At 29.7% G+C, this 19,007-nt stretch overlaps 2 non-coding genes across 2 annotated transcripts; both read right to left on the bottom strand.

The window, feature by feature from the left end:
- Positions 1 to 8,155: 8,155 nt before the first annotated feature.
- Positions 8,156 to 8,227, bottom strand: TRNAQ-UUG (transfer RNA glutamine (anticodon UUG)). Its single transcript has one exon. It is a non-coding gene; the product is annotated as a tRNA-Gln (tRNA).
- Positions 8,228 to 8,496: 269 nt separating this feature from the next.
- On the bottom strand, positions 8,497 to 8,568 carry TRNAQ-CUG (transfer RNA glutamine (anticodon CUG)). Its single transcript has one exon. It is a non-coding gene; the product is annotated as a tRNA-Gln (tRNA).
- Positions 8,569 to 19,007: the final 10,439 nt, after the last annotated feature.

The raw sequence follows: 19,007 nt of genomic DNA, 5'->3' as shown, positions 1-19,007 counted from the left end.
AAAAGAATTAAAAATATTTAATCCTCAAAAAAAAATTCCTTGAAAAAACAATAATCTATGTAATTTATTTAAATATTATTGTTTAAAAGCAAAGAAAATTAACAAATCAAATATTTTTTAGACGTATTTTTATGTCATTTCTGTTGAACTTTAATGGTTTAGGATCAAATAAATTTCTAAATTGGTACAGTATTAAGTGTAATTATTTTATTGCATCTGGAGACGTCAAATTTGGTACAGTTAAAGCTTATAGCGAGAATGAATTCTCAATGAATTGAAAAGATGAAAAGGAATACGCCGAAATCAAGCAACTAGGAATAGCCGTCGGATCAGCGACCCAAAATATTTGAACAAATACTTTTAAGTTCCGACCGATGCGCTGCCAGCTCTAACAATTATACAGTAGATTCTTCGCCGTTGCTGCTGGCAACTTTGTATCACAAAATGTCGACAGGCAATTTTGAATTGGAAGATAAATACCTACATTTTATATTTTAAAAAGTGTCCTTTTCGATAACGAGGGTTTATGTGGACTTCGAATCACGGTCCTCGGCATTAGGCCTACCGACTGTGAAATATTATTGACCAACTTAGAAATCATCTTAGAAGATATCCAGTCTTGTCCAGCCTGGTTACTGGCGTTACTTGGATCATTTTCCTTGCCCGATTATGCACTCTTGCCTAAGCACAATCGCAAATGTTAAACAATCACAAACATAAATTTACGACCATGTCCCTAGTTTAGGACCCTAATTTAGCAGGATTTGAACCTACGACTATAGCATCTGCAGGAGGATTGTCCTGTCGCCTTTACCCCTGCGCCAACCAAGCCGGCATTGTATAATTTTGATATCGCAGGTAGCAGCGAAATAGGCATATAAGATCCAACTTATTCGGCCGGTTTACCATTTTATCTATGTAATGATTTTTTCATTATTTGGTTATTAAAATACACATCAATGAAAAAAAACCACTGAAAGATAAATAAAAATATTACCGAAATATATGCGTGTCAAATTAACCCCAAGTAACGTTTCATATTATAAAAATAGGACCCATAAAGAAAAGCCAAAATATTGCATAAGTGAATAATAATAACAATGTCGCATTACTTAACTTACGTCCTTAACACATCAATACATCAGCCATATTCAACAGTTAAATTGAAATATAAATAGAGCGAGATTATTGGTTATTAGTTGATATTATTTGTTATTATTAATATTATTTATTATTAGTTATTATTAGTTATTATTAGTTATTATTAGTTATTATTAGTTATTATTAGTTATTATTAGTTATTATTAGTTATTATTAGTTATTATTAGTTATTATTAGTTATTATTAGATATTATTAGTTATTATTAGTTATTGTTAGATATTATTAGTTATTATTAGTTATCATGAGTTATTATTAGTTATTATGAGTTATTATTAGTTATCATGAGTTATTATTAGTTATTATTAGTTATTATTAGTTATTATTAGTTATTATTAGTTATTATTAGTTATTATTAGTTATTATTAGTTATTATTAGTTACTATTAGTTATTATTAGTTACTATTTATTATTATTAGTTACTATTAGTTATTATTTGTTATTAGTTAAGTGCTGATTATAATCTAAAATGTAATATATCAGTAATACAAATAGAATTATTATGGACTGCTGCAGTAATAGCAAACTAGTATAATGTAAAAGAATTACTTTTAAGGATACCTTAAACAGTCTAATTAAATTATGAATTGGGAAATACTGTAAAATTAAATAAACTGACTGACACTAACTGAAACGGGCAAATATGACCTACTCTAATAAAAATAGCAACGATATTCCAGATTATGCAACAAAAAGAAAGCTATTTCCATTTATAGCGTAGGTAACTTATGCCTAAAAATTATGATCTATTTTATAATTACTATTTTATAACTTAATTGTGAAATAGACACAAGAACGTTAATTTTCTCATTGAACTAATATAACTTGGTCAATAAAGTTATGAAAAATGCCAGAGATCAATAACAATAACAATACTGCAATAAATTATACACATAGTTCAGTTTCAGAAGGCTATTAAGAGAGCCCAAACAACTTACTAAATTTCAAAGTATAATTAAAAGGTAACAATGGTTGTCGTCATTAAATGCCAACAAATAAATTTATAAACCGGTAAAAAGGATATTAAGAAAGTAAACCGCAATAGAAAAAATGTTGATTTTACTGGCCAATTTTAATTATATTCCAAGAACCCGTATTTTCCCAACAAAATTCGCATAAATTTATCTTTACTATTCGTGTTTAGTATTCTCACAATCCTCAAAATTTAATATAAAATTTATTGTTTAATAATTATGAAAAATAACAAGCCAAATGTTTTATTAGACAGATAATTATTGTTTAAATTTATTACTTTGGTTGTAATAAAATTCTGAATTAGTACAACATTATGTATAATTATTTTAGTATTTGATTTATAATTAATATGTAAAGCTAAGACTTTACTACATTAAGATCATATATCTTATATCTTCAAAACCTTGGTTAACATGATCGGAATGGATAAATTAACATATTATTGATGATAGTTCCTTTTATTATCTTCCCGGTCAATGATTTTGAGAATTTAAATACAAATGGTACCCCCGTCTTTCGATGTAGCGTATTTGGTTAATACCGACATACTATGGGGCATTCTAATCGTCCTTACATCTTATTTTGATATACTTTAATAGTGTTGAATTTCTATATAATTTGTATATTAAACTTCTATTGGAGATAAATAATTGTAAGAATTTTAACCTACTATTTAACGTGGGCTCCGAACCACTGTTCTCGGCATTATGTCTACCGACTGGCGAGTGACCAACTTAGAAATCATCCCAGAAGACATCCGGTCTTACCCAGCCTGGTTACTGGCGTGACTGCGATCATTTACCTTGTCGGATTTTACACTCTTGCCTAGGACAATCACAAATATTAAACAATCACAAACATAAATTTACGACCATGCCCCAGCAGGATTCGAACCCGCGGCTATCCCAACAGTAGGAGGACCGTCCTCTTGGCTTTACCACTGCGCCACCAAGCCGGCTCTAATATTTTTTGTTGTTATTTTTAGCATAGTCGCATTTTCACTCACATTTGTAAGTGTTAGATATCAAATTATGTCACGAATATTCCAATTTGATTTCGTAGCTATACTCTTTTAGTAATAATTAAAGATGTGTTAATTTTTATACTAGACACCGAATTTTATTTATTTCATTTATTTTAGAAATAATTGAATTTTATAAGATTTCTGGATGGTTCGATCAATTTTATTTACTTAGTAATTGATATAATTTAATTAACAGGTCACTTTCTTTAGGTCTTTCTTTAGGTCACACATATTTTTCCTATTAGGAGATTCTAATATTCTTAGATTCTAATTATATATTAGTATCTTAGAATATTAGAATATTAGACTATTAGAATCTCCTATATTCTATATTACGTATAGAAACGTAATACCTATTTTAACTCTCATTTTATATTATCTAATAATTTTAACAATAATTTTTATAGCATTACGGGCATATATATATATTAATATAAATACATATTAATATATATATATATATATATATATATATATATATATATATATATATATATAGCATCTCTATCAAGAATATATAAGAATATATTATATATATAAGAAATTATTAATGTTTACAGCCATCTGTTGGGAAAAAAGTGAAACTCTACTTGACCTACTGAAGACTGAATAAACCCAACCTTTTTACTACCCAATACCCACTACTCTATTTTGGGATGATAAAAAATATTAACAAACCTCAACTATAACCTAATTTCGGTCATTTTTAATACCGACCCGAGGGACTTTTTACAGTTTTTCTCATTTTTTAACCATCTACCTGAGTCTGTTTTTAGTCGGTACCCGGTTAGAAGAAAACCGCCTGTAGAAGAAAGGCTTCAATTAACCCCTTAAAAATGTAACCCTTAAATCAGGAAAGGATGGCGAAAAAAGTATTGACTTTATTGGTTTATTACTTTAAAGGGTATTTAAAAAACGTACTTTTTTTGTTATTCTTTGACGTTCGGTAGTTTTTTACGGTTTGTGCCAGCGACAGTAAAAAATGCCGGACAAAGAACTGGCAAAAAAAACCGAAATAGTTGATAATAAAAATTTCGTGTTTATATTGGTTTGAGCTTAGAAGAACAAAAGGACGACCAATAGAAAGTATACTAAAATATTTGGTGGAATAATAACAAGGGTTAAATATGTTCTTAATCTTGCTGGTAGCTTACCGTTAAGATAATTCAGATTTTTATGACTCGCTGGCTTCTCTCTTTGTTTGGTTATGTGTACCGTGATTCATATTCAGGTATTCCAAAGAGAAATATCGGCCAGAACTAATCTGCGAATTTTTTTATTAATACTACCGTATTTTCTAAAATATTGCAGCCTGCAAATTTTTGCGAAAATTATGAACCACTTTACTATTGGGTTTCGAGGAACGATGCCATTTTTTTGCCAAAATAAACATTACCAAATATTTTACCATTTTGGATTTTTTTTTCTCAATATACTTTATAAAATGTCTATAAACATTCATTCCTAATTACGCAACTTTTAACAGTTCTTTTATTTCCATCTGTAAGTATTCCGAAACACCTTGTCGAGCAATATTTACTGTAGAGCCAAAAACTACTCAAGAATATTTCCATGTATTTACTATTTTTTAATATATTTCTACATAAAATAAATGTTATCATGAGGAAAACGCATTTTTCTATTTTAAGATTTAGATTCACGCCAAAACACTTGTTGATATCATATGGCGTCTGAATACAGCTAATAACCAAAAGTTAAAAAACCGATTATTGTGAATATTAGTTATGAATTATAAAGTAGACTAGTATATAGTGACCACCTAGTGATCGAAATTCGACCAAGATTGATTAAGTTAATCATGTATATCACATAACAGAGTAAAGAGAAACATTAAATATGGTAAGTTACTAAGCAGATGTGACAATATGTTCACTATAAAATTAGAAATATATTTGATATATAATATTAAATGTATGCCTGCATATTAAAATTATTATTAAGAGTCAACGTTTTTTAAATTAGATTTAAACAAAGCACCGATAAGTTTAAATTATTATACCACCGAATAATTTTAAAAAAGTATAGTAAATAATTACAAAATCATAATAACTCTTGAGCTTCAAATATACATAAGTATGTATATTTATACATGTTTTTTCTTTAACTTTTATGTTACAAACATAAATATGGAGTAATTAATGAATGTAATACATGTTAAAACTATATATTAAAACAGAGAATATATATATATATATATATATATATATATATATATATATATATATATATATATATATATATATATATATATATATATATAAGAAGATGTATATATAAAATGTATATTAAGGAAATGTATCTACAATTATTGAACTATTGACTTTTCAAAACTTAGATTATATTGGTTTGACCTTAGAGGAGTAAAAAAAGCTCTTTTTTGTAATATGTACCGTGATACATACACAAGTAAAAATCTCTGGAGATAAATATAGGTCATCAAATCTTTGCGAACATTATATATCGTTGGATTTAGAAGAAAAATTCCTTTTATTTCCAAAATAAAGATTATCACATATTTTTTTTTTGTTTTTTTAATATACTAGGTATATTAAAATAATAAAAACTGGCCAACAAATGAAGAACGAAAATTGTACGAAGCTTTTTTATAATTGTTTATTTTACCAGATATCAAATTAAATCAAAAGCTGCTTGCAAAAATCTAAATACTTTGTAAATAAAGAAGACAGATGATGTAAGGAGCAGAATTTTGTTGCATCTATGTTAGCATGATATTTTCGCATATGTTGGATTTTTTTACAGCTGTATATACCTTCCGATAAAGTAGACACATTGACTTGTTCTCTTTACAAGAAATGTAAAATTAAACAATTTTTGTAAACTAGTCCCAACTATACGGGAATAATCGAAAGTAACACATAATCTTAAACAACACTGCTAAAAATTAAATAAACTCGTCTAATATTGTTTTAATACATTCACTTTACGTCTAAATATTCTTCCTAATATAAAACTTATGATTTTGTCAATGAAAACAAAATATTTGTTTATTTATTTTGTGTCACCCTCACTCTGTCATCAGTTACTAAAATCGTATCTCACTGACAGACATTTTATTGTAAATCAAGACGATGAACATACCGAATTAAATCCCATATATTCAGGAGTTCCGCAAGGTAGTGTACTGGGTCCAGCAGTGTATCTTCTGTATACGGCTGATCTGCCCACAACAAAAATAACTACTGTGGCAACATATGCAGACGATACAGTAATCCTAGCATCCCATGAAGATCCAGTCACAGCATCAATAAGCCTACAAACCCACATGGAGCAAATACAATTATGGTTGAAGACATGGCGCATTAAAGCCAATGAAACAAAATCCACGCATATAACGTTTACCCTGCATAGAATAACATATCCACCAGTGAATATCAATCATCGTCAACTCCCTCAAGCAGAGCATGTTAAATATATTGGTATGCACTTAGATCAACGCTTAACCTGGAAGAAGCACATACTCTCTAAACGGAAACAACTGGGACTAAAATTATACCAAATGTATTGGCTCATCGGGCGCAAATCCAAGTTATCATTAGATAACAAGGTATTGTTGTATGAGTCTATACTCAACCCCATTTGGACATATGGAATCCAACTATGGGGTACCGCTAGCAAATCTAATATATCAATCATTCAACGGTTCCAAAATAAGGTGTTGCGTGCCATTGTTAATGCTCCGTACTATATTTCAAATAAAGTGATACAACGCGATATTCCTCTAGAACCTATAACGAGTGTAATTCAACGTGTTTGTGTGAAGTACTTCGAAAGAGTGTCAGTGCATCACAATGTACTCGCTAATCAGCTAAATATGCGACGTGATAGTGAAGAGCGTAGACTAAAACGTTTAAAACCAACTGATCTGATTACTGGACATATGTAGACTTTAGAATAAGCTTTAGAATAAGACTAATTAATTAAGATAATATTTTTTGTACAGAAGATTGCTTAATGAAGTGATTTTCTACATGCCTTGTATATATAATATAGACATAAGAAATACTTATTGCCAATAGGGCAGATTGTGGACTCACAAAGATTAATAAAAAATGTGTCACCGACCTGACGGCTATTCCTGGTTGCTTGATTTGAGCGTAATAATTCTCGTTTTTTTGCAATTTATTACTTATTTGTAGCTCATATTATATCAAAATTTTAAGCCAAAAAACTTTAACCGTGCAAATTTGACGCCTCCAGTGTCACCATTTTCCTCAAAAAGGGAGGCAAACTTTTCACTAAGCCGATTAATATAGAAAGAACGTGTCGTATGTGGTCATGAAAACAAATTCATGTTTATAAATCCACTAATTTCAAATTTTCTTAATTTTCAGTGATGTTCAAGATTTATGTTTTGTTTATATCTGTTTAAAAATCATCTTGTTCAAATTGTCTAAAATATTCTTTGAAAGCAACATAATACTATATAAATAAGGTCATAAATTCGAGAATAGTTGGAATAAGTATTTAAAGTTGCGACATTTTATATTAATAATATAATGAAGTCATTTTTATGATCTTAAATCTGTTTCTTCCTTTCTATGCCAGAAATTTCCTCTTCATATCCTCATTGAACATTATGATGCCCATAATTTCTTGTTATTGATAATTAGTGTTACTCGCTACAAACACAAAACTATAAAAAAATTCTTCTCATTTTCTTCTCTTATCTTATTTTGGAATAACTTGTCAAACATGCATTTCAAAATTGTTCTAACTTAATGTACTTTAAACTTTTTTATATCTAGCATAATTGACATTAACGCCAAATAATATATTTTAATTTATAATTTATATAATAAATTTATATAAAATTTTTTAATTTATATAAGAATATTTGTGGCAAATAAATATATTAGAAGGTTTACATAAATTATTAATACTAATAAATTAATTTTTATATTGACTTCATTAATACATATTCACTGTATCATGTATGGGAGAAATTAAAAAAAAGAAGGTTCCACCGAGATTTGAACTCGGATCGCTGGATTCAAAGTCCAGAGTGCTAACCATTACACCATGGAACCTGTTGTTTACAAATGTATTTATTTGATAACCTGTTATATAAATTTGTCATATTTTATAAATATATTTATATTATAATTTTAAATTATATTAATACTTGATAACAATAAATTAATTATTTCTAATTGTACATAAAAAATAATATTTATTAATTTTACACTTTCAATAATATAATAGAATTTAGTTCATTTTCACTAAAATCTGTTTCAAAACAAACAACTGACTAATATCATAACGATCACTAATTTAAGAATTAAAAAAAAAAGTTAGTAGGTTCCACCGAGATTTGAACTCGGATCGCTGGATTCAGAGTCCAGAGTGCTAACCATTACACCATGGAACCGATATATAACGTTTTGGTTGTGGTGCTAGTGGAAGAACAGATTGCTTTTATTAAAACAATATTAATATACTTAATTTCAAATTGACCATATAATAATATAGCACTTATATAGCGACATGTTCATATCTATACAATTATATTAATTTGTTTTTATATATAAAAAAGTCGGTCTTGCTTCTTTCCTATATGTACAAAATACATTAGCTGCATGATAAATTTTGATCCATTACATAATTAAATCAAATGAATAAATTTTATTTCAACAATTTCATCAACATTTTTTTCTTGTCTAGTTATTTAATTACATGCTATATTGGAAAAAGTTTGTAGCCTACAATATATTTTGAAAATTAATAATGTATCTCTCATTACAAATATAATTATTGGTTTTCAGTACAAGAATTTTATATAATTCAAATTATATGATATATTTGATTGGCTTAGCTTTAGAACTGGAAAACTATGTTAGTGATATTATTTATCAGTGCTGAAACTAACGACATGCTTCTCTACGTCTAAATGTTCTCGAATAAGAGTTTCAATTCCTCAAGAGCTTTCGGGACAATGAAAAATATTTATTTATTTCTAAGCACCCAATTTTTTATGACATAATATGAAATTAAAATATAGACATTTATATTAACATATATTCTTTGGTAATAAGATTATGATTTACAGTTAAACACTAAAACCAAGTATTTTACTGTATAAAATTGTGAGGTTATCTAAGGCACAGCAACACAAAAAAAATTCATATATATCGGAACAATACAAGGCAGTGAATACACCTTGGTACATATGCATTGAAGACTGAATCGGGACTCAAGATTCCCCACATCGGATAATACAAGACCAGGTTACGTTTGACAACCAGGCATGTTTCCGTTACTAGATGGACAACACATCCAGTGTTGCCAATTTGTGGGAAATTCCCCAATCTACAGGGAGTCTCCTGTAGACTGGGGATTTTCATTATGGGGAGATTTTGACATCTCATTCTAAATAAATTAAGTTACTTATTGATATCAAACGACCTTCAGAAATATGTTATTGATATATATAGTTCTTCCAATAAAACAGCCAATGGACGTCATCAATGTCGTCGAATGTGTTGCCAAATTCAGTTTGTAAAAACGTAAAGTTCGTGTTAAATTCGAAATGGATTCTTCCTTCTAATTTTACTAATTAAAATTTCTCTAGTTAGAAAAAGACAGAATGAAGTTTGACGCGTCCGAACATGTAACTAAATCGGTCTATAAAATTCTATTTGTATTTGTACAAACATTTGGTGGACACCTTTGCCACATGTCTATAAAATTATTTAAAATATTAATAATAGTTAGGTGTTATAAACCGGCTTACGTTCTTTTTGCGATTATTTTGATACATTTGTTTTTACACACAGTTGTTGACAACACGGAAGCAAAATGAGCATACAGTAATCTTCACCGATTCCATATTCTTACGCATTCTCAAATATGTCCAAATTTCCTGTATTCCTGCATGTCATTATAGTGCCTAATGCCCACGGTCTATTATTTGTGAGAGTAATGGTTTGGTGGTATTTTTTTGTTAATTTTATGTTTATATTATTCATGGATTAGTTTATATAATAATTTTTTTCTTCACAAAAAAAATCAGCAGCAGTAACACTAATTTTGCGGATTGCTAAGAGACAAAAGTTTATTAATGTTAAATAAAAAATATGAAAGCACTGAGGAATTTTACGTATATTGGTAAGTGAGATATGCAAAAAGGACTGCCAAGTACTGCTAAAATGAAAAATATGTTTAAATTTATATAACTAATTAAGTTTAGCGTGTAAGTTGTCCGTTTTTTTTAAAGAGAAACTGCCCTACCTCATCTATAACAGCAAAAATGTAAGTGGAATTGGTGAAAATTACTGTGTGCTAGCAAAATGCTGGGCAGAAATCTCATTCTCAAAAGATATCGCCTTATAAGACCCAAACCTTGGGAACCAGTGGAATAATGCGCAAGTAAAACGGGTATAAAGCAAAATAAACAGCAAGCAACAATACAACAAAACAATAAGCAACTACAGCTTATCATAAGAATAAACTATACTGCATGAGAATTCTCATATATTATGAATAAATTAATAGATAGTCTAGGAAAACAGTTTTCATATAGAATTCAATGTTTTAAACTAATATTTAAGTCATAAAACTTCAAAGCATATCAGTTTTTTTAATTACTTTAATTACTTCCACAATATGCCCAGAGAATAATAAGTATTTGTTATATTTATATTGTTCGTTGGCTTTAATACGCCATGTCTTCATGAGAGGCTAAAACTGCTGTGTCGTCTGCGTATGGTAATTATTTGTGCTGTAAGTATATCGGGTTTGTACAGAAGATATAATACAGGACTCAATACACTATCTTCATCGTCTTGTTTTACACTAAAATGACGATCTGTGAGTTAAGATTTGAGTAGCTCATAATCCGGATGAGGGAGAAGATACTTTATCAACTGTCAGAGATATATCTAGAAATGCAGCTGAACATTATCTTTTAGCGTTTAAGTCCATATTTATTTTGTTTACAAGTCTATTCACTTGTTTTATTGTCCCATGCTTATTGAAAAACCCCAATGAGTGTTCTCGAATAATCTTAATTTTTTCTATTATAAAAGTTGGCCTCTTTATGTACAGTTTCTCAAAAAATTTCGAGATTATCGGCAATAAACTTATAGGCCCGTAGAAGGTGAGATCTTCTGGTGTTTTCCCTGGTTTGAGAATCACTGTTATTTCAGCTACTTTCTAGAAGCTATGAAAATAATTAAATTGTAATATAACACTGACATTTTTCCACAATCTGCCCATAGGGCAATAACTTTTTGTTATGTTTATAATACACATGGCATGTAGAAAATCACTTCATTAAGTGATCTCCTTTACAAAATACTATTTTAATATTACTATTTATTTTAATTATACTAGACTAATTAAGTCTTATTCCAAAGTCTATGTAAGTCCAGTAATAAAATTGGACGGTGTTAGACGTTTTAGTTTACGCACTTCACTGTATCTTCGCATATTTAACTGATTAGCGAGTACATTGGGAAGCACTGACACTCTTTCGAGGTACTTCACACAAATATATTGAATTACACACGTTATTGGTTCTAGAGGCATATCGCGTTGTATCACTTCATTTGAAAGTAGTACGGAACATCAACGATGGCAACACTTGATTTGGGAACCATTGTATTATGTATATATTAGACGGCATATATTGGCGGTTCCCCATATTCGCATTCCATATGACCAAATTAGCATTGAAAATTAATGTGAATAAATTTACACCCTTCTCTGATAGTTCCTGTAATATTGTTACGGTTATTAGATCATATCAGAAGTTTTTTACAATTATTCCCTCTGGTTATTATTTGCTGAACTTCTTTGACGGTGAATTTTTTACATCGTAAATCAACTTGAAATGACAATTTAGGAAGCTTCTTTATATATCCCAGAGGGAAATTAATTAAAGATATTTTAAAGTACGTTGAGAAGATGTCGCCCACATATTAAATAAAATGAAAAATATGTAAGTAATTATCAATTAATAACAAAAAAACTGTTAATAAAATTATATAATTATGCTGTTATTTCATATGAATGAATACTAGACATAGAAAAAATAGAAATTTCACGTATAGGCGACCTTGGGGAAATGTTTTGTTTAGTTCAATCAACGGTAGCGCTGCGATCGCAAATTGTGATTGGCTAGTTTAAATTCCTAGTGCCGCCACTATACATGGAACGTGATTGGTCGATCAAATTGTGTGAAGTCAGCATTTTCTATGGGCGTCCGTTTTTAAGTTTGTTGTTTGAAGGTTTTGGTTTTTGTTTAGATCAAGAAATCTTCGATTGACGTTGTGCATATTTTCTGTTTTACTTTAATTATTATGGAGTGATAATATAAAAATTGATGACAATGCGTCAGTGTAGTAAAAGATGTAGTGTACCGGGGTAAAAATCTACTACGGAAATTAGACATCGTTTCCTAAAGAATGATCTCGCTCCTTACCAAAAATTGGGTTAATCAAGTAAATAATAGTAAGTTATCTGGATAAACCACAATGAAAATATATCAACGTCATGGTGTCTGTCACGGACGTTTTAGTGAAAAATTTAGAATGACCCTTCCTTCACGAACAAATATTATGGTAAATACATATCCAACATTGTTTTTATCAGGTACATATAAAATTATCTATCTACTACATGTCTGTTTATATATTGTTTGCTTACAGAAAATCAAAACCTACTTATGAAGATATTAGTGGTTATAAAATTCAATTAATCTACCCTGTTGTTCGTATGCTGTCAGTGTGATGTCTCTACATAAAGAAGTCTTACAAAAAGGTGATAATTAAGACAACTGGATAATTAGTAATAATAATTACTAGTTTTAATTGTAAAATATCCCAAAAATATTTCTAATACTTTAATTTTTTGAGAGCAATCAGTGTTCAATAATTTTATAGTAGAGCTATTGTATATTTAAATTTGATTGCCTTGTTAAGAAAATATTTGTTACGGTGCCATCAATTAAAAATTTAATTGCTACTTTTAGGGGATTTATTACCTTAAAGAAATCTATTGTGTCTAAATTTACAAATAACTACATTTGTTTAACAAATCTTAACTTTAAGATTGCTTAAAGATTTTTTTTGTATCTATTAGAGGTCATGAAGGTAGAAACAGCATCCTTCATCTAGTATGTTCGAGAAATCTTTAAAAGGGCTCATCATCACTTCAATTCTTTCACATCATTCTCCCGGAGAAAATTGTGAAGAAGATGAACATGTTAGATAACTTATATTCTTTTTTAACGAGAGATCTAGTACCACTTGAGGTTGTTAAATCACCAGTTGAGTCTATATTTTCAGTTCCAGAGAACTTTGCTCTGAGGAAAACAAGAGTCTAATATTGTATTTTAGTCTTATTTTAGGCTATTTAACAAAACTTCTGAAAAGGAGTTATATTAAGTAGTTCCACAGATTAAATACCCTAAAATTTAAATATCTTTAAACACATCAATTTTTAGTGTTTCAACTGTCCAAGCCATAATGATTTTCAAGACCAAATTTAAAAGTTATTACGAAGTGTGATTGTATTTTTGGTTTAATGAAGTTAATGCAATATCAACAGGGAAGTATTTAAAGTTTACCTTCAATATATCAAGATAAGTTAGAACTCTAATAGATCCCATAAAATTGATGGCACTAAACAAATATGGCAAGGCATTATAGAAGAATTATAGATATTTTGATTTTGCCTAGAATAGAGTTCATAATTGTTTTTTTTTGCTTTTTGTTTATATATATTTATATTATTTACACTTATGTATATTTGTATAGAATTTTATTTTAATAAATTAATTTTAAAAATTAAATTTGATTGTCATATAAATACTATTGTCCAATAAATGTGACGTCACAAAATAATCAGGCGAAATGGCAGACCAATCAAAGCAAGGTATTTTCCTTACAGGTTTCTACATAACTATTTTAAACTATACAATCAAATTCACGTTGTCAGCGCCTCTAATGATTGAACTAAGCAAAAATTTGCCCCACTACTTACCATTGGGGTTGCACACCCCTGATAATAGATGATAGCTGAGTTGTCATATGAATCATTGTCAATGTTTGAGGATATGTGAAAATAACATTCCATATTAATAAATGCTTTATAAATTTGATATTATAACTCATATGTCCAAGTTCTCATGCATCAAAAGAAATACTTTCGTATCGAGAATAAAAGGCCTTACGTAACGATTTAGTCGATGTTAAGGCTACATCTTCGTGCTGTCTTAACCCGGCGCAAGATTATAATTGATAGCGACTCTCTCACCTCTTTAGTCCCCCCAATTATCTTTTAAGCTATTCTTTCGCTTGTTATGTCTCCGACGGCACCTTCCGAAGCCTCGGTCGGCAATAAATCGGGCTTTATAAGTGGATGAGGACGGCTGTTTTACAAATTAGCTGCTCGGAGACGAGAGACGGCGGGCTTGAGCGAGGCCGTTTTTCTTCCGTTTTCAACGCGTTCTTTCCGGATTTTTCATTAGCCATCGGTATTGTCAAATGTACTCGTTTATCTGAAGTCACTGATTATTTGTATATCAACTATATATTATTTATCTTATATTTAAGTTTGTATTTATCATTTGCAGATAAAAATTAAAATTTGGAATATTTTTAGAAATTTTTGTTTTTGTTAAAATAGATTTTATATTATCCAGAGATAAATTTCCAATGATAAAGTTGTTATTCGGCTGCATTAATGGACATATATCAGGCTTTTGATAAAGTATGGCTCACAGGGTTGCAGGTAAAATTAAATAAATTCCTCCCTCATCCATATTTCACTTACTAAAATCTTAGCTATATATATATAGATAGACTTACTCCACTATAAAACAAGGCCATTAACTCGCTGAATTACATCCAATATATTCAGAAGTTCCGCAAGGCCGTGTACTGGGTCCGATACTGCATCTTCTATCTACAGCCTATCTATCGGCCACAAAAATGACTATCTTAGCCATCGTAGCTACTCATGAATATCTAGTAACTGCATTAAAAAACCTCCAAATACGCTGTGATAAAATAAAACTGTGGCTAAAGATATAGCGTATTAATGCAAATGAAATAAAACCTGCCCATGTAACACCGTGCATAGCAAAACATACCCATCAGTGAACATCGATAATTGTCAACTGCCCAAGCTGAGAATGCTAAATATCTTGTTATGTATCTAGATCGATGCTTAACCTGGAAAAAGCACATACCAATTAAACGAACACAAATTGGACTTAAACTATATATGGAAAAAAATCCAAGCTGTTATAAGATAACATATAAGTTGGCTATACGAATCGACATTGAAGACTATTTAGTCATATGAAATCCAACTATGAGTTACAGCTAGCATGATCCATACTATGTATCTAATAAAGATACAACGCGATATCCCTCTAGAACCCATAACGAGTGTAATTGTTTGTGTTAAGTAACTTAAAACAATGTTAGTGCACGCTGATTAGCTAAATGCGCGACATGATAATAAGGTGGGCAGCCGTTTATAAAAAAGTTTTTAAAATAGATAAGAATTTACATTGGAGACCACTTCATGAAGTGACTGTCTACGTGTCATGTATCATCACTACATAGTATAAAACAAAGTCGCCTTTTCTGTCCCTATATCCCTATGTGCGCTTAAATCTTTAAAACTACGCAACGGATTTTGATGCGGTTTTTTTCAGTAGATAGAGTGATTCAAGAGGAAGGTTTATATGTATAATACATGCATAATATACTAAGGCAACATTGCTAATTTTAGAGGTTTCTAACGTGATGTCGTAAATTAACCTATTTTTTAGGCTTATTTAGCAATTAGCAAAAACGCTGCCTAACCCTACGAGTTAGATCAAATTAATGTACTACAGTATTGTACACCATAAAAAGGTCTACAAAAAAGTCCGCGATGGTATATGTTTATCTTTTAGGGATAACCTACATTAATCATTTTTATTGTTTACTTTTTACGTGAGAAAATTGCGTGTGCAATTAATATAGATCAATATGGTTCCTTACAGCATGTAAATTAAACAAATATTTTCGGAGATATTACAAATTTAAAATTTGCGTTTAAAAATGTGTAATGTAATAAAAATTGTATGAATTTAGATATTCCAAAGATAGCAGGAAATCTTCATAGTAAGTATAGGGGAAGAGGAATTGTTTTACTCCAAATTTAATGCGTGCAGGCCAAGGGCAGTAATGAATGAACCAAAAATACTGGATCGATTTTAATCATGTTTTCATTGAGTGACATAGGCATATATATTTTATGCCCGTGCAAAGTCGGAGCGGGCCGCTATGTTTTTATATACAACGTTCATATTTTTTCTGTAGTGTATTTAATTTAGTATCAGCATTGCACCCGTGCGAAGCCGGGCCGGGTCGCTAGTATATTATAATAATAAGAAATGTTTAATAATTAATTATTAATTATTATTAGATAATTATTTAAATAAATTGACTAACATACATACATCAGAGAAATGAATATCCACAATAAAATATAAACCATAGCTATATAATTTTTTAAAATTCAACGTCAAAAATAAGTTGTAAAGCACTACTTTAGAGGCAATGATTTTATCACAGTTGGTAAAAACGCTTATAATTTTGAAAAGGCTGTTTAAAAGCAAATTGGTAGCTAAACAAGTAACATGTTCCTTATATGGAACATTTTCTTCATTGTTTACCTTTTTTTCGTTCCATGTTAAGTTTTTTTTTATTTCAACTTTTTTTTTCTATCCATCCTTAGCACTATTCTCACACTTCTCAGATATTTCATTTCCGTTTCTTCGACTTTATTTTTCTTAGTTTTAATATTACCCATGTATCACAGTTGAACGTTAATGTTGGTATATATTTCATTTTTGATAATTTTCACAGTTTTTTATTCATGAATTCATAATTCATAGCTTTTGGAATTCTAGCATCGACTTCCTTTTCCTAGATTCCATCACCATCAAACTGTACTCCCAGCTATTTGAATGAGTTGACTTATTCCATATCTAAAGCAAAATGTGGAGTTCTATAGTTGATGTTATGTACTATGTTTCTAATGAGATTTTGACGTCTTTTTAGAACCCAGAATAAGTATAATTCAGTGTTATCCTTATGTACTTCGAAAGAGTGTCACGACGCCCCAGTGGACTTGTCAATCAACTCAAATATGAGTGATAACAGCGAAGTGCATAGTCTAAAACATTTACTACTATTCAATCTTACTAATAGACATATATAAACATAACAATAGATTTACTGAAGTGATCATCTACATACAATAGTAGTATATATAATCAAGAGTGTAGTAAGGTGATATGAGGAGACACTCCATCCTCATGTTAACATCAAGGCACTGCAAACCTTGAATAACATTAAAACAGGGTACAAACTCAAAATAATCGAACCATTAATATAATGTGTGTAGACCGGTGGATCCCACTAGATTTTAAAATTTTTTTAAAATATATAAAAATATGCTGAAACCAACCCAAAAGATGATCCGTAAACATATCTATTCTTCTAACATAACAACATTAAAAATACAAGAATTTTAATAGTAAGTATTATTCAAGTAATTATCTTTATAATTATTACCTGATTTTCTTTATATTTTGGTAGTTATTTTCAGTAAATTTATAAAATATCTGTAGTCACAGCGTTATTTCAACAACTTGGCAATGATGCATTCTTCACTACATTCAATTAAAAGGAAGACGACCGCAGAATTTTAAGGGCATTAACGATGAAGTTGGCGTCTAAATTATGCAGCCAAATTTAATCATGCTCGAAAAGTTTATTAATTTAATCTTTTCGGGAATTTTGACAAGGCGCAAACAAGACGGCTTAGTTCCATTTTCGCCCCCGTAATTCCCCGTTTGGTTTGCTTACGTAACAGGTTTTGATAGCATCCACTTAAATATTTTAGTAGGTTACGATCATCGAGAAATCGGAATATCTGGAGCATATGAACTGTCGTGCTTAGATCCAAAGTTCATTGACGTACATGATGATGTTAAGAAATAAATTTTGTTATTGGAATATACATTAACTTTAAAACATTTACAATAGATGATGTTACTATAGTCTATTCAAAGTATTTTTGTATATATCTCATCATATGTCATGTTTAAGTTATTTCCTGCCACAATTTCTAAATTCGTTTTCCAATCAGACAATATTTCCTTTCTCATTTTATTCTAGTTAAAAAGAGACACAACGCTGTCTGATTAGTTCGAACTCGTTAACAAATGAGCTTGTCAAAGTCGTCTGGTTGTCACATGCACGCAAAATTCTTGAAAGAAATAATGATAAGAGGTTATAATTCTAACCTATAAACTATTTTGGTTGTATAATTAACCGTGGCTTTTAGATGTACTATAATGTTAAATTATATTTGATAACATTTTTGTTCAATTATTTTATTTTGATTAGAATTTTGTTATATGTCAAAACCAAACTGAACTAAAGTTCAGAGTTGACGCGGCAACATTGCGACGTTTTGACGTCACAAATTTAGATGACGTTTGTACAAAATAACTTTGAATGGACTATATGTATTAAATCACATCGGGTACATTTGTAACTAACTTCATGTTGAAACCTCACATTTCCATATATATTACTTCCTAGCAGTGTAAACAAAAAAAAGTTCAATGCGTTGAAAATATCTGAGTTTGTACCGAATAAATCAGGTTTGCATCGAATACTGTCTGAAGCTTACGACAACCATGCACCAGTGATTTTCATTCAATTTCATGTGAATACTGATTTCTGCGTTTTAAAAGTAGTGGTTTTACCACCGAAGGCAAAGTTCGTTCTGGTC

This window comes from Rhynchophorus ferrugineus, unplaced genomic scaffold (assembly GCF_030347505.1).
Source record: "Rhynchophorus ferrugineus isolate W39M unplaced genomic scaffold, kcgeb_rfMv2 rfM1, whole genome shotgun sequence".
NCBI lineage: Eukaryota > Metazoa > Arthropoda > Insecta > Coleoptera > Curculionidae > Rhynchophorus > Rhynchophorus ferrugineus.
Note: the sequence above shows the minus strand (reverse complement) of the source record. Positions and strands in the feature narration are given on the sequence as shown.